This window comes from Mustela erminea, chromosome 4 (assembly GCF_009829155.1).
Source record: "Mustela erminea isolate mMusErm1 chromosome 4, mMusErm1.Pri, whole genome shotgun sequence".
Classification (NCBI taxonomy): Eukaryota; Metazoa; Chordata; class Mammalia; order Carnivora; family Mustelidae; genus Mustela; species Mustela erminea.
In genome coordinates this window covers 47,361,658-47,387,882 of record NC_045617.1, presented here as the reverse complement: position 1 = coordinate 47,387,882, position 26,225 = coordinate 47,361,658, and the positions used below count along the sequence as shown (strand labels likewise).

The 26,225-nt window shown below is 37.8% G+C and overlaps 1 long non-coding RNA gene across 1 annotated transcript in view; it reads left to right on the top strand.

The window, feature by feature from the left end:
• Positions 1-23,745, top strand: part of LOC116588294 — a 56,005-nt gene extending 32,260 nt beyond the window's left edge. Inside the window, exons 3-4 of the long non-coding RNA XR_004284878.1 lie at positions 21,996-22,094; positions 23,573-23,745. This is a non-coding gene — a long non-coding RNA (uncharacterized LOC116588294). The remainder of the gene's footprint in view (positions 1-21,995; positions 22,095-23,572) is intronic.
• The last annotated feature ends 2,480 nt before the right edge of the window (positions 23,746-26,225 follow it).

Below are 26,225 nucleotides of genomic sequence, written 5' to 3'. Positions count from 1 at the left end.
AAGAAAGCCACTGATTTCTGTACATTGACTTTGTATCCTGCCACATTACTGAATTGTTGTGTGAGTTCTAGTAGTTTGGGGGTGGAGTCTTTTGGGTTTTCCATATAAAGATCATGTCATCTGCGAAGAGAGAGAGTTTGACTTCTTCATTGCCTATTTTGATACTTTTTATTTCTCTTTGTTGTCTGATTGCTGTTGCTAGGACTTCTAATACTATGTTGAACAAGAGTGGTGAGAGTGGGCATCCTTGTCGTGTTCCTAATCTCAATGGGAAGGACATAAGCTTTTTCCCATTGAGGATGATATTTGCTGTGGGTCTTTCATAGATAGATTTTATGAAGTTCAAGAATGTTCCCTCTATCCCTATACTTTGAAGCGTTTTAATCAGGAACGGTTGCTGGATTTTGTCAAATGCTTTTTCTGCATCGATTGAGAGGACCATGTGGTTCTTCTCTCTTCTCTTATTCATTTGTTCTATCACATTCATTGATTTGCGAATGTTGAACCATCCTTGATTCATCACCCAGGGATGAATCCCACCTGGTCATGGTGGATAATCTTTTTAATGTGCTCTTGGATCCTGTTTGCTAGGATCTTGTTGAGAATCTTAGCATCCATATTCATCAGTGATATTGGTCTGAAATTCTCCTTTTAGGTGGGATCTTTGCCTGATTTGGGCATCATGGTAATGCCGGCTTCATAAAGAGTCTGGAAGTTTTCCTTCTGCTTCAATTTTTTGAAACAGCTTCAAGAGAATAGGTGCTATTCTTCTTTGAAAGTTTGGTAGAATTCCCCAGAGAATCTGTCAGGTCCTGGGCTCTTGTTTTTTGGGAGGTTTTTGATCACTGCTTCAATCTCGTTACTAGATATTGGTCTATTCAGGTTGTCAATTTCTTCCTGGTTCAATTTGGGAGTTTATAGTTTTCCAGGAATACCTCCATTTCATCTAGGTTGCTTAGCTTATTGGCATATAACTGTTGATAATAACTTCTGATGATTGTTTCTACTTCCTTGGTATTAGTTGTGATCTCTCCCTTTTCATTCATAATTTTATTAATTTGAGATTTTTCTCTTTTCTTTTGGATTAGCATGGCCAATGGTTTATTGATCTTATTGATTCTTCAAAAAATCAGCTTCTAGTTTCATTGATATGTTCTACTGTATCTCTGGTTTCTACCTCATTGATCTCTGCTCTAATTTTGGTTATTTTCCTTCTTATGTGTGGACTTGGTTTGATTTGTTGTTGATTCTCCAGTTCTTTAAGGTGTAGAGACAGCTGGTGTATTCTGGATTTTTCAATTTTTTTGAGGGAGGCTTGGATGGCTATGTATTTCCCCCTTAGGACTGCCTTTGCTGTATCCCATAGGTTTTGGACCAAAGTGTCTTCATTCTCATTGGTTTCCATGAATTCTTTAAGTTCTTCACAAAAAATGGAGAAATATTCCAAACAGACCATTTAAAGCCATGGAATTAGGAAACAAAATGAAAGATTCAGGAAATCACAACTGGCTAAGTATTTCTGAAACAAAGTACCAAAGTAGACAGCAAAAGGTGAAAGAGAAGGAGATAATTAGTTCACAAAGGACTTCCTGGATCACTCTAGCAGGGAAGGTCTTTCTTAAGGGCAATAAAAAGCCACTAGAAGACTTTGCGCATTTAAATGATAGGTACAACTGGTGTTTTGAGGAAAATTATTCTGGCTGCAAAGTGGAGTGGTTATATGAGCTGGAGAAGAAGTGAGAGGGGCAGGGAAATGAACTGAATTAAAGCCATAGCCAAGGAGGTGGGGCAGAGAGGCTTTAGGAGTGAAATTGGTGGGATTTTGGTAACCAATGATACATTTCAGACCTGCTATAGAGCTAGTCATAGAGAAAGAACCACAAAAAGAAAAACAGGTTTGGGGGAGGGAGGTCCAGTTTGGACCATATTGAATTTGAGATGCTCAAAAGACAAATACACACACCTCTATATCACCTTTTTCTTTTCTAGCCCAAACACATTTAAAAAGTCTAATTTTAGATAATACAAAACCTAATTATCTGATTTATTTTGTTAGTTAAATCTCTCTGTAAGAAAATAAAAGAGGGGTGCCTGGGTGGCTTAGCTGTTTGAGTGTCAGACTCTAATTTCAACTCAGGTCCTGATCTCAGGGTCATGGGATTGAGCCCCATGTCAGGCCCTACACTCAGTTTGTCCCTACCTCTCAGCTCCTCCTCTCTATCTACCTATATCTATCTCTAAAATAAATAAATAAAATCTTTAAAAAAAAAATAAAAGAGAACTGTTTTCCTCCAGACTAAAATCAAACCCCTGTGATGCTCTAGGGAATGACAGTTTCTAAAACAAAACCTCCCCTAATGCTATAAAAGGTAATACCCAATCAAAGACCAGTTAATCAAATGCTTTGTCAATAAAAAGTAATTGTATATGTCACACCTGGATCATCAAAGTTTAAGGAATGGGAATGCAAAAGATATGCTTAATAACAAAACTGAACACAACCTCATCTTCCAGGATTCAAAGATTCTTCAAGTAAATGTGCTCTTTGCACCTTACTTAAAACTGTGCATAATGTGCAGAAATGTTTTTGCCTTTGCTGGATAACCAAGTCAACTATCCTGCTCTGTGTAATGGCTTGCACTTGGTTTGGATAGAAGAATCTGAGGAGCGACAGCATCTGTAAAAAGGAAGGGGACAGTAGGCCAAGTTTGCATTCTCTTTTGGCAACATAGGGCCAGACTCATAGGAATGTGGTCAAGACATAATGTAACATTTAACTGATATTTAACATGCCATAGTTGGGAAGGCCACAGAGTTGCTGCAGTGTGTGTCAATAAGCCCTATGAGAAAAACAGACTGTACAAATGTTATTTCCAAAAGTCACACACTGGCAGGGTGACAGACACTAACACATTTGGTTAGCAATAGCCAATCCAAGGTTTTCTTGCATAATTAGTAGATTTGGTACTCTTGAAAAAAGGACATTTTCCATGAAGAACTTGCTTTGAAGGCAGACTTTCACTGCCAGGTCTCCTGGGAGAATCATTTTTTCCAGCTCTCACTTTTGCTATCTCTGACTCATCTCTCAAAGTTTAAGGAAAAACATTCTTATGGGGGGAACATGTTGGGGTCAAGATAGAACTTTTTGAGTGTCCACTATTATCAGAGCCTCATGTAAGTTTGTGAAAGCTCCAGTGTGGTGACCCCAGTTTGGGGGTCCATCTTGGTTATAGGGGCAGCTTGACATGCAGCACCAATGGTGTGCCAATAATATTTCATATCATGCACCAATAGTCCCTAAGATCCACAAACCCTGTCATTCTTGGGAGGAGTAATGATTTACTCTTGAAAGAAGAAATAGGGATAAAGTTCTGGATAATGTAGGGTGGACAGTCAGGAGGAAGATGAGGAAAGGGAGATCATCCAGATCATCCAGACACTTTGAGAAATGACTAGAGAGTATCAAACAAATTTGGGTGGCCTTCCTAAGCCCCTGCAAAAATAACCCCCCCTGAATTAGCTATGATAGAAACAAATATGGCCCAGAAGAACAAACTTTGGCTGCCTTGGCCTCTTGGATTTTAAAAGCATTTGAGGGAAATAAATTGACCCTTTGATGCTGTAGTGATTAAATATGGAATTATCTTTGACTTCTTGTTGCAACTGGTTCATCTTTCAAATTCTTTCTCATTCCTTATCAGTACCTTTAAATTGATCAACTTGTGAGTAGGGGATATATAGGGGCAGATAATGGCAGCTAGTTCTTACCTGGTGTGTTAAATATGACCCACACTCCTAACCAGCGGACTCGGCTTCATACCATAGAGCAGTAAACTCTCAAGATCTTGGTTCAAGCTATCAGTAGCCTCAACTAAGAATGATTCCTTTTACCAAGGTTCAGGGAGATAATTAGAGCTCTCTCTGGCAGGTGAGCTTGGCAGAGACTGGCCATATGCCTTGACATTGACAGTGTAGCCTGCCTCTGCCTCTGGAGGCCCCATCACTAGGGTTCACGCAACTCTGGTACTACATAAGTTATATACAAAAAAAAGTAAAGAAATTCTTCTTTGAGGTGGAGAGGGTGCTGATATTTTCTGATTTTTTTTTTGTTGTTGTAAGAACAATTCACCATTCTATAAGCAGTTTTCTATGGCCCTGGTTTTATCTTAATTACATATATCCATCTTCGTTTCGGTTTTTTTTTTCTTCTCCCAAACCTGGGCAGTAAAGATTTACACATTTAAAGAAACCACATACAGACAGAAACCACATTCTTGGAATGAAACACCCTGAAATAGCATCTACATGTTTCTTTTGACGGATGTTGATGGCTTCCACAGGTTTAAAATTACTCACAGCAATTGGGGCAGCTTTTAGGGGGTTGGGAGACTGCCCACCCTTCTTCTGCAGGATCTGATATGCTTCTGACCTACTGTCTGTGAGGAAGGCAGGGCCCAGGAAATTTTTCTTGGGGTTCTGGTTTACTTCCTACCAAAATATAAAAGATTCTGATATCAAGTTTGTAAGTCATAAGAAAATGCATGTTCTTATTGGAGTCCAGGGATTGGAATGAAAGGCTGTATCCTCTTGAGTTCAATTTTACATATGAAAATTTATAAAATCAAATACATATGGACACACACACACACTTTTATGCTTTTTGTTAGAGTTAAACTTATTCATTCCTCAAAGGCCATTATAAAAAATATCTGATGAACATATTATTCCTATTTAAGTAAAAATATAAATTTGAAATCAGAAGGTTCTCTCAGTGCACCTTCTCGGGAACAGAGTAGTGACTGCCCAGAAAAAGCTTTTATTGGTAACACTTTATTGGGGCAAAATCCTTGGAGAACCATATCATGGAGGGTTGTAGCAGACAACTACAGGAGCCCCAAAAGGGATAAAATCTCCATATGGCATGGGTTAGAGTAACCCTTTATGCTCCCAAAAGGCTCTGGAAGAATGTACAACTTTGAGCTGTGACATTGCTGCACCTCTGGAGAGATGCCATTTCTAAGTGATGGTCATGGCCCTTCCACAAGAGACAGCCTGTGTCTCCCAGACCACCGCAATTATGCCTCTACTCTCCTGGCCTCTGCCCGCAGCATGGGTCAAGATGCCACTATCCACTTAGAGCACTCTCGTTTACAGTCCCAAGGGGATTGTGAATACTACATATGTGAATTTTGGGGACATGCACTAGGGAAACAACCCAGCTTGATTCAGAAATAGTACAACAGTAAAACCCCAATATATAGTCAGTATTTTTCAGGGGTTCTATATAAGTGAATGTTCCAGAAAAACAAAAATAACTTTTTAAATCTCAAATGCTTTTAAATGATTGATTTAATGAAACAAAATCCAAAGTACTATTATGCTCTTCCTTGTCTTCTCAATTTTTGGATATAACTTTACCATTATTAATAAACTGAAATCAAAATTTTCTATTATTAAATATACCTGATTTGGTGCCATATGCATTCTATTTTGGTCTCTTACCCCATCCTCACATAACTTGAGCTTTAGATAAAATGGACTATTCTCTGGTTGTCTTTATATTCATCACTTTTAATACTTCAGCCTTAATTCAGGCATGTTTGTTGAGAACGACTCTAGTTCTTCTCTGGTCCCCATTTCCGCAGCTCTTCCCAACTTTCCTGACTTACTGCATTAGGTGGTCCCCTCTGATCCACCTTTTTGCACAATACTGGAAATAATATTTCCCTAATTTAATGTCAATTTTTGAAATTTTTGTTGTGACATTTGCTAGTCTTTTTCATGATTATTTATATACTTATTTATGTGAATATAAGTTGTTGAGATCAACAGGCATATTTTATAGACCTTAGTTTACCCTGTTGTGTTTTAAAACAGTACCTGACATGAACAGATATTTTAAAGCCATTTGCTGAATGCGTTCATAGTAAAGGTCTTGGCTGGCCAAAAATGAAATTTGTTATAGCTGGCAAGTGAAGCTAAGTGAACCTCCCTCCATTCCCAAACCAAATTCCTTTGTCTATTCTACAGTCATTAATCTAAGTAGAGGCTGAGAGTTTCCCTGAAAAGAAAGCAAAACAAAACAAAACAAAAAACAAAAAACAGTCTAACCCTGTCCAGAATTGGAATCCATTTCTTACTTCTAGTGCATGTTCTAGTGCATGGAATAAAACCTGCCTCATGGTAGATGTTCAATAAATAAATAAACCAAATATTGTGACAGAGCCAGGCTTACTGACTTTTCCTTGGCTAATTTTAATGAAGCATATCGCCTCATCGTACAAGAGACTTTAGTCTTCACCTGCAGGAAGAATAAGGATATTGGTGACTGACAAGACTATCAAGGAGGTAAAGCACGGGCCTAGTGTCCACCATGGCCACTGGGTCGCCCTAGCCTGCAGTGGCAGCACTATATCTTGACTCCTTGGGCTTCAGCTCAGGAGAGATAAAGGCACTTAAGGAAGAGTATTCCCAGCTTTTTGGAGAAAAGAGCAGCAATGAAGGAGAATCTCAGGCTCCCTCTATTCCTCGAATAGCAGTGGGAACCGGAATGATTCATGTGAATCATGCACTCACAGAAGAATCTCTCAGAATATATGGGCATGATTTACAAGAGAATGCAGTTGCTACATAAAAAGACTGCTGTCGTTAGCTGGTAAAATTTGGTCTTATCATTTAAGATGATATTATTTTGCCCAAGGATAGGTAAGGAACCACTTTGGAAATGAATAACTGACTGACTGAAGGAATGAATGAATGATCACACGTAATAAAACTGAATTCTTAGAAAACTGTTTCCCTGCCCCCAAAGATGTTAAATATTTTAGTAAATCCTAATAGAGAAATATTTAAAGTCAACAAGTATCAGAACTACTGGGGACCTTAGCAACCAACCAATGTGGAGCTCTGGTTTGCTGATGAACCTCCAGTCTTATGGCTTGTTGTTGACCTACTTGGGACCAGTAGCCAGGCCTGCTGAGGCCTGCGACTGGAACTTTCTCTGTACCAGAATAGACACTCCCTAAAACATGAGGTGGAAGTCAGTTTTTCTTGGAGCCAAACTGGGACAAGGAAAGATGTCTATACTAAGAAGAATCAGGCTCTGAGCCCTAATGTTCAGGTCACACTGACCAGCATCAGTGGTTCCTACTAATGAACAAGCCAACTATTTTCCATTCCTATTAAGAGAAAGAACTACATAGTGTATCAAAAATTTGATCTTTTGTTTAATAAAAGCTACCACAAAGACCATACTTCCCTTGAACCATCACATCTCAAAGTAAAATGACTTTGATTTGCATGAACTCTACGAGTCATTTATTTCCATGGTTGTTTTTAATTCAGGAGTGGAGGGAAAAGAGGAAAAATTCATGGATAGCAATAGAACAAGGATAAGTGTATCTGGAAACTTTCCTTTAGCAGCTAAAATTCTGCTTAGAAACGTGTGTGTGTGTGTGTGTGGTGTGTGTGCTCAATTACAAAGTCTTTTTAGTTGTAATGATAGTCAGCCTTTCATCCATTCAGCAAATATTTATTAAGGACCAACATCTTGTCAAGAATTATGCTAGAGATAGAAAAATCACAAGGACCTAAGAGCCAAGTGCAGACCACATGGACGACTTACCTAAGGAACTGAGTCCTAAGTATTCCCAGCTTTTTGGAGAAAAGAGCAGATAATAGTTTTTAACCCCATGAGGCCTGGGAATAAGGACACTGCAGACTGAGGCAAAAGAGAACATAGTGTTCTTGGAATAGAACGCTGTTCATGGAGCCTGGATTACTGAGTGGGGAAAAGCGTGCAGTAACAAAGGAGGCTGGTGAGAAGGAAAGATCATCTTAGGGGTTTGAGCTGTGTCTCACAGGTGATGGGGAGCTATGAGAAATATCGAGGAAGTGTTACCTGATCTGATTCATTTTTAAGAAGAAGTCAATCTTAAATGGCCTTTAAATATAAGAGAATAAGCTCTGTTTAATTTAGAGATACTGCTTATTACCTATTGGATTAACAAAAACCAAAAATTTTACATAGGGCAGAGAAACAGGCAATTACCCATATTTCTGGCAAAAGTAATAACAACTTGACTACACATACTAAAATTACAAGTGCACATAACTTTGACCCAACAATTCCAACTCTCAAAATCTATCCTGCAATTACTCTCATGCCAGTATAAAGTGACATGTGTAGGACTTCCTTCACTGTAGCACTGTTTGTTATAGCAAAATATCAAAAATTATTAAATGTCCATTAAAAGCTGACTGGCTAACTACATTTTATTATCTTCACATTATGGACACTTTGCACTTTAAAAGGATAAATAACTTCTTTATATGGAAAGGTCACCTAGATACATTGTATAGTTTAAAAGACAAACACAAAACAGCGTGTAAGGCATGGTATCTATATGTAAATAGGAAAGACATATTAATATATTTTTTTGTATATGTATAGAATATCTATGGAATAACGTAAAAAAAAAAAAAAATCCTCACCATGATTGTGTGGAAGGAAACTGAGTGGCTGGAAGACAGAGTTGGGAGGGATGCAATCATTTGTGATCTTTGCCCAAAGAGTTTTCATAGAGTGATGTGGGCAGAACCCAAACCACAGATGAGGACTGGATAGATGAGGGGTGATGGATATATAAGACCACTTTCAAGAAGACTGGTTGTGGAGCAGCTGAGACCAACAAGGCAGGGTTCAGGGTGGGACTAGGAGAGCAATATCAGACCAAGAAATGTCTCTCTTGGACTAGAAAAACAGACTTGAGGTTGTTTTCAAATGCAGACACAGAGACCAAAAGGTGAAAAATATAGGATAAAGAAGGAGACATTGATGATATGAGGCAAGTGAAGAGACAAAAATATAATGAATTTCCAAACAAGATTTAAAACCACAAGTCCAAGGACAACACATTTTTTCGTCTTTTTTTTCATTCTTTTCTTTTGCTTTCTACTCTCTATGGTCTTTAGAATGGTTGTTTGTACCAAGAAAGACTCACTAAGTGTTTATTTACCATCCAATGTCATGGCGCCCAAACTTGTGTCTTATAATGTTTCTTTTCACTGAACATGGCTGCCACATGGCACATCCAAGAAGATACTCTATAGCCAACAGTATATGCATGTATTAAAGCAAAATCAAAGTGACATGCACCCACTTTAGAAAGTATAGGCAGGAATCCTACCAACCCTACATCCCTACCTGTCTCTGGAAGAATGAAGAACACTGCTCTTCCCTCCATCACCCTGGCCTCCACTGTCAATCCTGCATAGAGCTCCTAGCTCTGTGTGGGTCCTCCACCACAGGCTGTTTTCAGCAGGTCCAGACCCACATTCAGTGTACAAGTCAGAATACAGCTCCACAAATTCCTTGCTAAGTTTTTAGTGTTTTCTATACCCCAGCCTTCCAACCCCCCCTTCCTGACTTTTTTCAAAGTGAAAAATTTGACTCATACTCCCCCTAGTGACAGCCCCAGGAATGCCTTTCAGTGACCTAAAGCATACATCACTGATAGCAAAGAGAAAGAGCTAGCCCCAAGTGTGCACTTTCACTTCATTCATCCCTGCCTGACACGTTGGCTGGCATTGCTTTCTGTGATTGGAAAGAAATATTCAGCAAACTGAATAGTGAGAAACAATAGATGGGAGAATGACTTTCAGTCACGGTGTAATGAAGACATTGTCAAATCTTCCTTGTTCTGTGAGGAGGAAAGTATTAGAAGCAGAAAGGCTCTGGATATGCAGAAAGTAGAGGAGAGAAACATGGAATATGCTGGATGTACCCAGCCTGTTTTTTTATCACTGCCACACACAGGCTCAACGGAAGAAGACAGAAATCATAAGGCTTAGGGCAGTGAGGACATACAGCCTGTAGAAAAGAGGACAGTGACAGCAGTGATTAAATATGTGCAGGCTGACATGTGGAAAATTAAACTTTCTTGTTTGTAACAACTCAAATTAGTGGCCCTCAAACATTTAAGGGTCAGTTTGAGAACTTGTCAGTCTATGAACTTTCTCTCCAGAAAAGCATACTTTCATAATTCACAAAGAATCATAGGGAAAAATTAATGGCTAATAAACATAGAGACAGGTGTTAAGTCTACTTAAAAGTCTGGGCAAAAATATCCAGGATATACTTTTTTTACCTGTCAATTTGGAAAAGATCAAATAATTCAATAATGCAAAGTGTTGTCCAAAGTGTTGAGAACCAGGCATTCTTACACTATTGATTTATTATAAACTGGCACCATCTTTTTTGGAAGATGCTCTATGTGTTAAGCATCTCCCCATGCTATAATTACAGTTCCCATCTTTATGCCTATGATTCTCTAATTTATATCACCGATGCAGTTCAGGCATCTCTTTGAGCTTTAAATATGAATAATGAATTGGCTTCACTTGACTGTCTCAAGGTTCCGCAAATCCAATATGTGCAAAGCAGGATTAAAAACTCCCACAAACATGGTCCCCCGGTACTGTTCCCTGCTGCTCTTTAACACCCCCATCCACTTAGTTGTATTAGTCAGAAATCCCAGAGGCACCATTGACATTTCTGCAACTACTTCGGCCTACTTGCCATGTCACCACACCGCTTTAAGCCTTCATCATGTCTCACCTGGAATAACTGTAATAATCTAACCTGTGTCCTGACACCTACTTTGTTCCTCTGATGGCTACAGTCAGAGTAATCCTTTCAAACCTTAAATCTAATTATGATAATCCCCTTGCTTAAAGTCCTGCAACTGCTTTTAAGATAAAGCAATCTACATTTACAGAATCCTAAATGTAGCCTGGAGACTCTATAATGTCTCACTTCTTATGACATTTCTAGGTCCCTTTACCCCATACGCTCCTTTATTTCCACACTCCTGCACTCTGACACACTCCAGCCCTCTGACTTCTTTCTCTTTCTTTAAAACTCCTTTTTTCTCTGACCACAGGGCTTTTTTATATGTGTTTCTTCTATCTCAAATGATCTCCTCTCTTCACCTAATTAAGTTTTACTCAGGATATAATCTCAATCTCTAAAGAAGTCATCCCGGTCACCCCTGCTCAGCTCAGTTTTCTTTTGTTATTTTGTATGTAAGAGCATAGAACTTTGTGTGTTTTTTTTAATGGCACTTATAACAATTTGTAATTATGCCCTAATCTATGTGATTATTTTAGTTCTATCTTTTCCTGCAACTAGACTGTAATCTTTATAACAGCAGAGCCATTGTCTTTCCCAAAGTGTGTTAGTGTGTCTTGAAATAGCAAGACATTGTGTGTGTCTTGGCACTGTGTGTGAGTGTGCATTTGAAAATGTGAGGAAGAAAAGACGCAACAATGTTAACAGTGGTTATTTCTAGGTGATGGCCTTATGCATGATTTTTGTCCTATTTTATTTTTCTCTTTTTTACTATACTTTATACAATGGGCATGCATTTATTTATAACCAGACAAAAATCAGTATTGTATTATTAAAAGCCTAATCAACTGAATTTCAGAGGAAATGCCAAATATGAGTAGATCATAAAGGATTACCAGAAAAAGTATGGAAAACTAACAGCATAAAAGGGAGTCTAAAATGAAATTGTTAAAAAAAAAAAAACTAACTAACTTTAGGGTAAGCAACAGAACAAAAGAGGTTGTTGTTATTTTTTTTTTAATCTGAATTAGCATCCTCAGAGACATTTGAAGAATGCTATTTTTATCATAAAAAATGGCTATGAAAAAAGAGGGCAATCAGAGAACAAGAACAAGATTGATATAATTAAAAATATATTTGCAAAAAGTAAGTGAATAAGCTGCATGATAAAATATACACAGCTGAAGTTAGTGAGCTAAAAGATAAATCAAGTCAGTCTCTCAAAACAGGAAATTTAAAGCGCTGGAGCTATGAAACAATTGTTAAAAGACATGGCAGGTAATCTAGGTGGTTCAATCTATGTAGAAGGTTAAAAAAAGAAATAGTAGAATAAAATTTATCTGAGCTAGAGACAAAAGGGATTTTAAAACTGAGTTCTAGAATGTACCTATGTTTAGAAATCAAAGACATAAGAAGAAAAGAATGAAGAAAACTGAGAGGTAGTAATAGGCAGAAAATCATGGGAGTGTCATGTCCCAGAAGCCAAGGGGAAAACATGCTTCAAGAAGGAGAGAATAATCAAAACTGCTGACGGGCCACATAAGATGATCACTGGATTTAGCAACATGAGTGTAGATAGTGACCTGGACACAAGTGGTTTCTGTAGAACCATGGGAAGAAATTGGAGACAGTGAGCGAATATAAGTAAGGCTTTAGATTTTTCTTACTATAAAAGGAAGAAAGAAGTGAAAGATAACTGGAGGGGAAAGTAAGGTCAAGAAACAATTCGTTATGAAAAATAACAGCGTCTTTGAAGGTTAATGGAAAATCCAGTAGCGAGCAGGAACTTAAACTTGATGAAGCAGGAATGAAAGGGGGAATAACCAGAGCCATGTCCTTGCACAGACAAAAGGAGATGGGATGCAAGGCCGAAAGAGAGAAGCTGGGCTTGGCAAGGAGCTTGGAGAGTTTAGCTGAGAGCAGCAACAAGAGCTACTTCGGGAGATGCGGGGTGAGCAAACGAGGTCCCGGAAGCCTGTGGAAGTGAGAGTCTTCTATTTCCACAAAGCCTTTGACTTAACAATAAGGACAGAAGAATGGAAAAGAGAAAGAGTAGCATCTACGTGTGACTCAGAGAAGACCAGAGATAGCAAGAAAATCTACTTCACCTTGATGCTTACAATAATCTCCTTCAATGAACTCAACTGGGACAGCAGTTGTTTGTGTAAAAACTCACTTTTCCTTTTCTGTGGGTTTAAGCACATGACTTGCTTCTATAGTGATACTATTACTATGGAATATTACTATACACATAGGTTATAGGTATATGTATTTTTTAAATATCATTCAGTAGTCTCAACATTTAGAAACCATATACAAAAACTGAAGCCAAATATAATTAAAGAGTATAATGAAACTATTATAAACCTTGATAATATAAAGACAATATGATAAATAGAATCAGGGCAAGGGAATGAGGTAGACATAAAGTATGCTAAAACTCTCATTTCTGTGTAGAGTTAATAGATGCTGTGTAGAATTTATATATCAAAGGGGCGCCTGGGTGGCTCAGTGGGTTAAGCCGCTGCCTTCGGCTCAGGTCATGATCTCGGGGTCCTGGGATCGAGTCCCGCATCGGGCTCTCTGCTCAGCAGGGAGCCTGCTTCCCTCTCTCTCTCTCTGCCTGCCTCTCTGTCTACTTGTGATTTCTCTCTGTCAAATAAATAAGTAAAATCTTTTAAAAAAAAATTAGCCCTTAAGGCAACTACCAGAAAAAAAAAAAACTGAAAATAATAATATAACACATTTAGGAAACAGAAGGAAAGATAGAAGTTGGTTAAAGTTCTTTAAATTCCTCATCTTATAAATCACTGGGTTAAAATATCTATATACTCTAACTTCATAAATCAAGAAATTAAAGTGTAGCTTAAAATTATATTGGTCAATTCCAAAAAAAGTGAAGAGCAATGTGACTACTTCTAAAGTATCATTAATTGGAGAGGAGATGGTAAGGAAGACTTACTTCTCATACATTTCAGTATCATTCGATTTACCTGTGCATTAGTACACATGGATTATTTTCAAGATGTTAAAAAGATTAAGTAATTTCAGGAGCCCTGAATGCTATTTTTAAATCAAGTAGGACCTCCAAAAGATTATATAACTAAATATTGGTGAAATCTAGCTCCTTTCACACTTGACTCCACCAAGTACTAACATTAATGTGCTAGCTTTCATCAAAGGGTTGCTTTGAAAAGTAATCATTAAAAAATATTTCCTGTTTATTTTAAAGCTGTTGTTGACGTCATTGTTTATCATATGATGTAACATTCACTCTAGAGACTTTCAAGTTAGTGTCTTTTAATTTCAGTGCTAAATAAAACTTTGCTTCTGCTGAAAGTCTGTCTTACTTTTGTTGGTTGTTGGTTTTGTTCACCTTTTTGACCAACAATCAGACTGGAAGCCTTATCCCAACAATTGTGTTACTCTGTATAGGTGGCATATTTGTATTTTCCTTCTCCTTGGTTGTTTTCTGTTTATATTTTGTCTTTTAATTTTACCTATTTGGAACTGTATGATGTAACATCATTTGTAAATTGAGGTAGGGCAAAATAAGTAAAGTTTGTTACATAATAAAATATACTGTTTGACCATTAATAAAATGCCGTAGTCCTTCTACTTTCCCAAACTGCCAAATCATACACAAGAGATTTCCATCACCCTAGAGGTTCCACTGGCTAAATTTAGGTGCAATTTTACGAAGTACAGACCAGTATGTCCTCAAAGTTTTTCAAATAAACTGGACAAAATTTTCAAACACACATACAGAGAGAAAGCTTAAATACAATAAATCTAAATACCAAATATAAAAGAACATTTCCAAGTAGTCAGAGCCATTCAAAGATGGGAATGGACTACCCTATCTTCAGCAATATGTCCTCTCCTAGGACTCCATATTCCTTTCTGCTGGAGTAAGGGAAACACATGTTTACGTTCCCCACACCAGGAACACTGTCCAGTATTCTCACCTCTGATGATCTCAGTGTTGGAAAACATCACTGGATTATATACTCAGGATAGGAGACTTGATGTCTAAATCTCTGCCTTGTCCTTTCCCTATCCCCGAATCAAAGACAAGTATTAGTTTCATTGGCCATTGGCTCAGTCAGTCTGAGTCACCATGAAGGAATGTCGACTTCACCTGTAGCCTTGGTCCCTTTGGAGACAGTTTATTTTTTGGCCTCTACCCATTACATGAATTAGTAAGAAGATGACTGCAACGGACAAAAAGTACTAACTCAGCAGCCTTAAATGTAGTTTGGGAAGCTACAATGTAAGCATATACAACATTAAAATTGCCACTCCATGAGCTCACCTCATTGTCAGATTCAGCTACAGAGCCAACACCAATGCTGGGGTGCCTGGATGTCTCAGTCAGTTAAGCAGCTGACTCTTGATCTAAGCTCAGGTCTTGATCTTAGGGTTGAGAGTTCAAGCCCACATTGGGCTCCTATCTAAAGAAAAAGAAAAAAAGAAAACCTAATACAGAATCCAGCTACTTTGTAAGCAAGTCATGGTAATCATCTAATACTTATAACCATTGGAACAATTTGTAATCTTCTATTTTCAAACATTGCTGAATCACATACAGTACCCATTTTTCTATTATTTTAGGGATTAAGCAGACATGGTTACTCAGCATTACAAACCAGAATCTTTTCTGAGGTTTTGATGAGTTGGGAAATACTCAGGGAAAAAATTTCAGAGGACTTGAATCATTTAAAGAATTATGCAGAGCAATACCATATAAGGTCATATAACAGAGAGTGCCTGGATCACCACTGACTTTAATTCTCTGAGGGTAGAAACTTTAAAGACTCATTCAAACCAAAAGGGGCTCCAGTGTCTGATGTCCATAATATCTCCTCAGAGCTCAAATTGCAGCCCTGTCCTTGGGTAGAAGTGAAAGAGCCAACGAAAGAAGAAAGACAAATTCTGGGTTAAATATGAAATGAAGGAGGGAAACTCAGGACTTAACAACACCTACATTGTACCACCTAAGCCAGACACATCTAGATCTGTGTTCAGCTTGCATCAAAAAACGGTCTGCAAAATTTCATCCCTTTCCATGATTTAGCTATTTTGTAACTTTTTCTTAGTTCTATGTAGAATTATCATGGTAAAACGCTAAAAAATTATAGATATTACACAAATGATAAATTAGAGGGTGAGTCTCCACTTTACAAAAGGATTATTGGCTTCACAAAAGAAAAAGTCGTAGCATTTTAAAAATGACTACCTCCCATTTTAGACCTAAAATATATCATTTTGTTTTAGTCAAGATCCCAACAGAAAACACCACACTCAAACCAGGATCATTTATTATGCAAAATCTCTGTAGCTCAAGCTCAGCTCATTATTACCTAAAGTCTTGACCTAAAATCCTCTCAGTGTTATGCTAGATGCTGGAAGAGATTCAGAAGTATACAATATTCCTTTCTTTAACTCCCTTAAAGTTTAATGAAGCTTAAAGTTTTGTTAGAAGGACAAGACATATGTATATGAAGTAGTAATAACCACTATAAACAGAATTTGTTTTAAATTTTGTGATGTGTTTTGCAAAAGCTGTGGAAGACTGCAGAAGCTATGATGGCTAAAATGATCTAGGGAGATATCATGGAAAAAATAAGAAGTGTATAACCAGCTGAAATTTCTCCAGCTAAAGAGAAGAAATGGAAGGAACACAAAATGGGAACAGGTATAGATGCTAACAAGATAGTCTGCAGACTGAGAAAATAAGTTCCGGAATACAAGGGAGATCCTCAGTACTAGTGCTTCTTTTAAATGATGGGCCATATTTTATATCTAAGCCCTATTTTAGATCCAAAAAGATCCAAGCAATGTGAGATGATAATCCATGCCACCTCTACTCACTCACATAGACCTCCCTCCAATAGTTCTGAAGACAGATGGATGAAGATAGAAAGTTAGAAGGAAGTTAACTGATCGATCCTGTAAGACTATAGCTGCTGACTAGACATGCAAAAAGAAGCCTCCCATTTCACCAGTTACATAATTGTCTCCCTTTTCTCCACTAGCAACCAAATCAACCCTGATGGCAGGTCACAGCAAGTTTCCTGGCTATGGTTCACAAAGATTAACTTCTGATTGTGTATGAGTTGAAGAGATACTAGGTTTGAAAATGAAAAAAAAAAAATGTTTTTCCCTTACCTATGATATCAATTTAATGCTTGTTTGTTTGTCCAAAATACCATTTCTTGCTAGGTGAAGTGAGTCCTTACTGGGTGGCTCAGTCGTTGGGTTTCTGCCTTCCACTTAGGTCAGGATCCCGGAGTCCTGGGATCAAGGCCCACGTCAGGCCACCTGCTCGGCGGGGAACTGCTTCTCCCTCTCCCACTCCCCCTGCTTGTGTCCCCCACCCCCGTCAGATAAATAAGTAAATAAGAAATAAGAAACATCACATCATCAAAACTGTCCCACTAAAGCGCCCTGAGGTTTCCCTGCCCTGTAGATAAAAATCTAAAAAGAACATTTTGACCTGGAAATCAGGAATATACAAGCCAAACCTGCATGTGGACAAATGGTAGGGTGATAATGTAACTTAGTCTCCATCTTTCCTTTCTCCTCCCTTTCCTTACTCACACTCCTATTTTTTTAAAGTGGCTGTTCCATTGCCAGTAAAATCAAGGATGATGGAGAAATCTCTTTGGGGGTATTCCCAGTTACTGACCTCACTGAAAGGGAGTGGGTGGGAATACCACAAAATGCTGAAAGGAGCACATAACCCTAAAGGAATTCTGTTCTCCCCAAAGCAAAAGTTTGCATGACTCACCAGGGTAAAGATGAAACCGCCATCTTTCTTTCCATAGCTGATGTAGTCACATAGGAAACTGATTGGAACTAAGCTCCAGGATAGGATAGAGAGTTTGATGTTTTATGTACCAAGATAAGATCTTGAAAATTGATGAATTCGTATGCTTTCTTCCTATCCTGAGATCTCTGTTTTTGATTCCTGTAGTTCTCAGCCTGGCTATACCAAACAATCATCTGGGAAGCTTTTCAAAAATGCTGACCTCTCTACACATTCACACACAAAAACACCCCAAACCTTCTTTCAGGGTTTGTTCTTAATCCTTGATTTTCTATGGTTTGAAAATGAGATGCCTATGTGTAGTTTTTTGGCATTTATCCTTGCTTGGTGTTCTCTTAGATCTGTGGTTTGGTGTCTGACAATAACTTAGGGAATTTTCACTCATTATTGTTTGAAATATTTCTTTTGCTCTTTTGTCTCTTCTGATGGTATTGCCGTTACATGTATGTTATACCTTTTGTAGTTCTATCATCATTGGATATCCTGTTCTAGTTTTTTTTTTTTTTTCAGTTTTTATTCTCTTTGCTTTTTGGTTTTTATGGACTTTATTAATCTATTGTCCAGTCTACTAAGCCCATCAAAACCATTCTTCATTTCTATTACAGTATTTTGCTTTATTTTGTTTTTATCTCTAGCAACTTAGGGGGTTCTTGCTTAAAATTTGCATCTCTCTACTTACATTGCCTGTCTGTTCTGGCATGCAGTCTGTCCATTAGAGACCTTAGCATATTATTAGCATATTAAATAAAATTAGCATATTAATCATAGCTGTTTTAAATTCCTGGTCTGACAGATTTCTATGACGTTGGACATTTTTCTCATGTTCCCTTCCAGCCAATCACCACATTCCATAAGCAACAAGTTATGACTTAAATCATATGGCACATACTCTTGTATATGATTGCTTATGCTCAAAATAATGTTTTTGAGATCCATTCATGTTAGTGCATATAGAAGTCATTCATTCCCTTTACTTTTTAATATACAATTTGCTGACAGTCACTGCATATGTTGTTATGCAACCACCACCTCAATGTAGTTCCAAAATAAGTTTTATTACCTCAAAAGAAAGCTCCATATCCATTAAACATTATACCCTATTCTCTTCTTCTTCCATCCCCTGGCAATCACCAGTCTGCTTCTGTCTGTATGGATTTACTTATTCTGAACATTTCATATAAATGGAATAATATAGTATATGACTTTTCATGTCTGCCTTATTTCTCCTAGCATAATGTTTTCCAGATGCATCAGCATTGTTGCATGTATCAGTACTTCCTTCTTCTATGGTTGACTAAATTCCATTGTATGCAAACACCACATTTTGTTTATTCATTCAGTGGTTGATGGACATTGTTTCTACCTTTTGGCTATTGTGAAGAGTGCTGCTATGAACATTCATGTACAAGTATTTAAGTATCTATATTCAGTTCTGTTGGGAAATATCTAGATGTGGAATTGTTAAGGTAATTCTATGTTTAACTTTTTGAGGAATTTCCAAACTGCTTTCCACAGAGGCTGCACCATTCTACATTCATACCAACAACATACAAGTGTTCCAGTTCTCCACATCTTCACCAACAGTACTCATTCCCACTTATTCCTGTTAGTGTTCCATTGCATAAATATACCACAATTTGTTTATTCCTTTTCTAATTGATCAACATTTAGGATATATGGGTATTATGAATAAAAATACTCTGAACATCCTTGTACAAGTCTTTTTGTGAGCAAATATTTTCATCTCTTTTTGGTAAATACGTAGCAGTGGGATTGCTGACTCATAGGATAGGCATATGTATGTATAACTTCATAAAAAATTTCCCAACAGTTTTCTGAAATTGTTATTCCATTTTACAGCTCTGTCAGGAGTCTATGATAGTTCTCAATTCTTTATATTATGGCCAACATTTAATGTTATCAATCTTTTTAATTTTGGTCATTCTAGTTGGTGTAGAATGTTATCTGTGGTATCTCATTGTGGCTTTAAAATTCATTTCCCCAAACAAAACCAATGTTGAGCACCTATTCTTCTGCATATTGGTCATTTGTATATCTTACTTTGTAAAGTGTATAAGTTTAAGTTTCATCCATTTTTCATGAGTTGTTTGACTTTTTTTATTGATTTGTAAGAGTTCTTTATATTTAAATATTCTTGAATATGCATTTCATAAATGTGTTTTTCGGATCTGTGGATTGCATTTTCATTTTCTTAATGGTGTCTTTTGACGTTCAGAAGTTTTCTATTTTGATCTTCAGATGTTCTTTTTTCTTTATAATTTGTGCATTCTCTGTCCTAAGAAATTTATACCTACCCCAATTTTGTGAAGATATTCTCATGTTTTTAGAAACTTTTTTAAAATATAACTTTTTATTTAAATCTATGATCCTTATCAAATTGATTTTTGATTATTTTATGGAGTGGTGTCAATAGAGTTTTTCCATAAAATTAGACATTTATTCTAGCACCGTCTGTTGAAATGGTCCACTAAGTTACTGATTTCTCTAATTCCTTCTTGCTTTCTTGGGATTATAGGAGCAATTGTACCATGTGCTAGGAATGGGCAATAAACCCACAGTATCTTCAAGGTATTCCTGTATATCCTTCTAGATGGCAGGGTGTGTGTGTGTGTGTGTTTTCAAATGTCCTTGACAATGTTGGTGCCTATAAGCTCCTAGCTTCTCTGTCCTATCCAGCCTTTTCCTGACCCCTCTGAGGCCAAGACTGGTAATATAACAGTAGGCACAGTTCCCACCAACTGGTGGGATCTGGAACTCATCTTATTACTGTGGTTATGTGATAGCCAAGTTGAGCCTTGGGCTCCTGTGAGTATATGGAGTTACAGCCTTCCCAAGTCCCACTGGGTTTACACAATCCACAGGACTGGGCAGTTGGACTGCCTGAGTTTTCTGATAGGTTTTTGTTCTCCATCCAACCTTGGGAATGCTGTTCCACTGAAACTCCTCAGTGAGGTCCCAATAGTCAGCTAGCTCTTGCCAGTGTTCCCCTTCCTACGGGACTCTAAATTGGATCCTCAGCCCTTGGCTACTGTGCCCATCTGCCCAAAAGCATTTCCCGGAAATTTCAAGCACAGCAATCCACCATCAAGATCAAACTCCCCCGGGGTGCGAAAATCACCAGGCATTGTTGACACTGGATTCGGGTCACTTTCATCAGCAATCAAGCCTAGAATGGTTTCCCCTACCTTTGAAGTACCCTGGTCCCAGGAGCTCCTCTTCCCACCATTCCACCTCAGTCAACTCAACATCTGGTTTACTGCTTATTTACATGTTCAGCTGTTTTGAGCCATTTGTTTTCTTCTTTTGCTTAAAACTAATTACCCTTTACTGAGCACTGAGTTTTTTAATCTGCAGTAGGGGGTGACAAGATTTTAATTAATTTACTTACCAATGTTTCAAAACAATGAAAACTTACTTTTCTGCCCACCCTTTCCTATGGTTGGCTCAGTACCCCTTGCTGTGAATTAACTCTCACATTATAGCCCATTCGTCCTTGTCAGAAGGAAAAAGAAAAGAATGGAGAAATAACCAAAGGAAATTTATTTATATCATGTGTTCTCCTTTCAGGGTGGAGAGGGTAAGATGAGCAGTATCCTTTAATCCACTGATGTCAAGATGTCTGCCTTTCTTTTTTTTTTTATGTGTGTTTTCATTTGATCTAAACAAGTGTGCTGGGCTACATCTTGTTGCTTTCATATATCAGACAACAACCCCTCTGTAGTAACAAGGTGGAGAAGCCTACAGTTCTACTTTGCCCAAAGTGACACATATAGGAGATTATTTTTATTTTTTTATTTTTTATTTTTTTTTTAATTTTATTTATTTGACAGAGAGAAATCACAAGTAGGCAGAGAGGCAGGCAGGGGACGGGGGAGGAAACAGGCTCCCTGCGGAGCAGAGAGCCCAACGCGGAGCTCGATCCCAGGACCCTGGGATCATGACCTGAGCTGAAGGCAGAGGCTTTAACCCACTGAGCCACCCAGGCGCCCCTAGGAGATTATTTTTAAAATGGAAAGGCATAGTTGCCTAATAAATAATCCTGGGCAAGTTTAAGTGGCAGGCTTGTCTTTCAAAGAAGGAAAATCATCAAAAATATGAGCCATTATTCCCTAATGTCACGTTTTTTTTTTTCTCAAAGACAACAGTATTTTTGATATCATGTAGCTAATGAGCACACAGTATTGGAGGGCAATGAAGGAATTGTGCACGTTGTCTCAATTTCAGCTGCCACCTCCCAGTTGGAAGGAAGCCATGTATCAAGCTAAAAACAAAACATATTTCATAGGCTGAGAAGAAGACTGGGTACAAAGTAGGAGAAGAAATGGAGCCTTAATCACCTTGGATTTTGCTATTATACATAATAATTGAGGTAGAAGAATAAAATTCAGAAGACAAAATAAAATTCATAAAGGCAATTCTCCTTTATATACAAGCCAGACCCTACATATAAAAAGAGTGTGGAACTAACTAATCAGTTGAATTGAACATGATTATGTATTCCTGTTTTTCTAGCAGTTTACAGTGCTGTCAAATTCCTACCATAGGAGATGGAACAGAGGAGCAAACAAAGCAGGGGCTGTAAACCCAGCCCCTCCAGCACAGGGCAGGGAGGTGAGTAGGTGAGGTGAACCCATTGGGGATGCTGGTAAGCATGAGGGCACAGTCCTTTTCTACTATCTGACAGGCCAGCTGCTGCTCAGCCCCAGCCTAGCAAGGCCATATGGGAATGCCACCCCAGTGCTGACAGATACTCCAAGGCTTTTCAAGAGAAGTCGGAAATCTGGGTATTTATGAGAATTCTCTAGATTTCTAAATATTGGCAATTGGCTTAAAGAATTTTCAAGCCCCCAGTAAACCCAACAGTAAACATGTGCACACCAGATGCTACTTTCAGACTTCTGGTTTGTGTGCTGTGTTCTAGACCATGGGAAAGAGTGGGGAGGAAGAGGCATATGTCAGGCTGGGTGAAGTCCTGCAGAGGTGAGATGAGCACAGCCCTTTAACAAAATCATATGTGTTTAATATTTTATTTATTTTTTAAAGATTTTATTTACTTATTTGTCAAAGAGAGGAAAAGCAAGCACAAGCAGGGAGAGTGGCAGAGGCAGAGGGAGAAGCAAACTCTCTGATGAGCAAGGAGCTGATCCAGGTGGGACTCGATCCCAAGACCCTGGAATCATAACCTAAGCCTGGGAACTGACTGAGCCACCCAGGTGTCCTATTTAATATTTTAAATTTAATATATTATATATATATAAATGTCTAAGCCTTTTGTATCAATGAATATATACATATATATATATACCCATATATATTTATAGAAATGGTCTTTCATTCATTATTTATCTATGTATACAACATCATTCACATTGCCTTGCATATACAAGGGAGCTGTTAAATGTTTGTTCAAAATGTACTTATTGAATACCAGTACATGCCAAGAACTGTTCTAGGATCCTGAGACAAATTAGTGAACAGAGCAGACAAAGATTCTAATTCTCAGGAGGGGTCAGTTTCAAGGGGTGGGCAGTCAGGTAATCAATGAACATAATAAGTCGATTATATTTTGTGGTAGGAGGTAGGAAGTGCTACAAAAAATGAAAGTAAAGTAGGTGAAGGGGGCTAGGATTACTGAGAGTGGTACAGCTTGCTGAGATTATGCTGAGTGAAATAAGTCAAGCAGAGAGAGTCGATTATCATATGGTTTCGCTTATTTGTGGAGCATAAAAAATAAAACGGAGGACAGGGGGAGATGGAGAGAAGGGAGTTGGGGAAAATTGGAGGGGGAGATGAACCATGAGAGACTGTGGACTCTGAAAAACAATCTGAGGGTTTGGGAGGAGTGGGAGGTGGGTGGTTGGGTGAGCCTGGTGGTGGGTATTATGGAGGGCACATATTGCATGGAGCATTGGGTGTGGTGCATAAACAATGAATTCTGGAACACTGAAAAGAAATTTAAAAAATAAATAAAAATTTTAAAAATATATATTAAATTGGTTAAATTTTTTTATTCTAAAAAAGCTAAATGGGTTTTTCTATTTTTATTTTATTTCCACTATCTTTAACATATAGTGTTCTATTCATTTCAGATATGCAATGTGGTGATTCAGTAATTCTATATATTACTCAGTGCTCATCATGGTAAGTGTACCTTTTAATTCCCGTTACCTGTTTTAGCCATCCCCCTCCCACCTCCCCTCTGGAGTCATCAGTTTTTCTCTATAGTAAAGAGTCTGTTTCTTGATTTCTTTTCTTTCTCTCTCTTTCTCTCTCTCTCTCTCTCTCTCTCTCTCTCTCTCTCTCTCTCATTTTTCCCCTTTGCTTATTTGTTTCTTAAATTCCACATATGGGTGAAATCTTATGGTATTTGTCTTTTTCTGACTGACTTATTTCACATAACATAATATACTCTAGCTCCATCAAGGTTATTGCAAATGGCAAGATTTCATTCTTCTTGGTTGGCTGAGTAATACTCTTTTGTAGATGCACCACATCTTTATCATTCATTCATCAATCAGTGGACACTTGGGCTGCTTCTGTATCTTGGCTATTGTAAATAATGTTGCAATAAACATAGATGGGCATGTATCCCTTTAAATTCATGTTTTTGTGTTTTGGGGGTAAATACACAGAAGTGCTATTACTGTACTGTAGAGTAGTTCTGTTTTTAACTTTTTGAGGAACACTCCATACTGTTTTCCACAGTGGCTGCTCCAGTTCCCAGTCCTACCAACAGTGCATGAGGGTTCTTATTTCTCCACATCCTTGTCAACACCTGTTGTTTCTTGTGTTTTGTTTTGTTTTAATTTTAGCCTTTCTGACAGGTGTGAGGTGATAGCTCATTGTAGTTTTGATTTGCATTTCCCTGGTGATGAGTGATGTTGAGTATCTTTTCATGTGTCTACTAGCCATCTATATGTCTTCTCTGGAGAAATGTCTGTTGCCCATTTTTAAAAGGATTTTATTTTATTATTTACTTTATTTTAGAGAGAGAGCACAAACAGAGGAGCAGAGGAGCAGAGGTGGAGAGAGAGGGAGGGGGTTAGAATCTCAAGCAGACTTCACACAGAGTGTGGAGCACAAAGTGGGGCTCAGTCTCATGACTCTGAGATCATGACATGAGCCGAAATCAAGAGTCAGATGCTTAACTGATCAAAAGTCAGATGCTTAACTGACTGAGTCACCCAGACAGCTCTCTTCTGCCCATTTTTAAATTGGTCTATTTTTTTTGGCAGGGGGTATTGAGTTGTATCAGTTCTTTATATATTTTGGATACTAACTTTTCATTGGATGTGTCATTTACAAATATCTTCTCCCATTCACTAAATTGCCCTTTAATTTTGTTGTTTCCTTCATTATGCAGAAGCTTTTTATTTTGTTGCAGTCCTAATAGTTTATTTTTGCTTTTATTTCCCTTGCCTCAGGAGTCATATCTAGAAAAATGTTGTTAATGACCTATGTCAGAGAAATTACTGCCTATGCTCTCTTCTAGGATTTTTATAGTTTCAGATCTCACATTTAGGCCTTTAAATAGATTGTTTTTATGTTAACCTAATGGTAAAGCAGGATAGGAGACATCCATTATATCCACTGGTAATTCCAAAGTTTTATGTCAGTGATTATGCCTAGTTTTTCTTCCACCTTTTTTTTTTTAACCAAGGACTATGTAAAATTACAAAGTGAATTTCTAATTTCACATTTTTTTAATTCTTTTTCTACTCATATACTGGTTAGTCATTTGTTTATTTGTTCAGCTGTTATTTAATGAACACCCACTATATGCCCCACGTCAGGGATAGGACAGAGAAAGGAGGATATGACAGAGACAGAAATTAAAAAAAAAAAAAAAAAAAAAAACTTTGGTAAAACAACCTCAGGGACAAAAACTGTACAGAAATAATGGCCTTATTTCTGCCCAGTTCCCTAAGAATGATATGCCTTTAAGCATCAAATCGGTTTTCATCACTGAAAATAGTGAATAGTTCCATCTCTGAGGGAACCAGAGCCATGTCTATCCATCTGTAGAGATGTGGGTGGCCTCTTATATATTTCACACCATTTCCGCTGCTTCCCCTCTCTAATCAGACACATGACCATGGTAAAAATTAAATCAGTGTGGGCTCCCAGTGTAATCTCAGGAGCCAATGCTCCTACCTCTCTGTGATTCTTTCTTGTAAATACTCATGCATTTTTAAATTATCTATAGGATGATAGAGTGTACATAATAGGCAAGACATGGTGATGGTGAGACTACTGGTTTGGGAGGTGGCATTTATGTGCATACCACCGGTATGCACAAGTTACCACCGGTAACTTGTAAGATTTAATCTCTCTGACTGCAAAATGAAGTAGACCTGTATATCCTTTACACTTCACAGGATTCTTGGGAGAACCAAATGAGTCACTGGAAGAGCCCCCTGTAAACTGTAGTTAATAATAATAAAACAGAGTTCATGCTTATTGAGCGCTGATCATATGTCAAGCATAGTCTTACTTTACATATATTAACTCAGTTAATGCTCACAACAGTCACTGAAATAGGTGACATTATCTTCATTTTCCAGATAAGGAAACCCAGACACAGGGAGGTCCAGTGACTTGCATAAGGTTAAACAGCAGTCAAATGGAACAGCCAGCTATCTATCCAGGCTATCTGACTCCAGAAACAAGGTCTTTAACCCCACTTGTAAACATTGCTATACAACTCATAGAAACATGATCCATTCACTGTGTTCACCATCT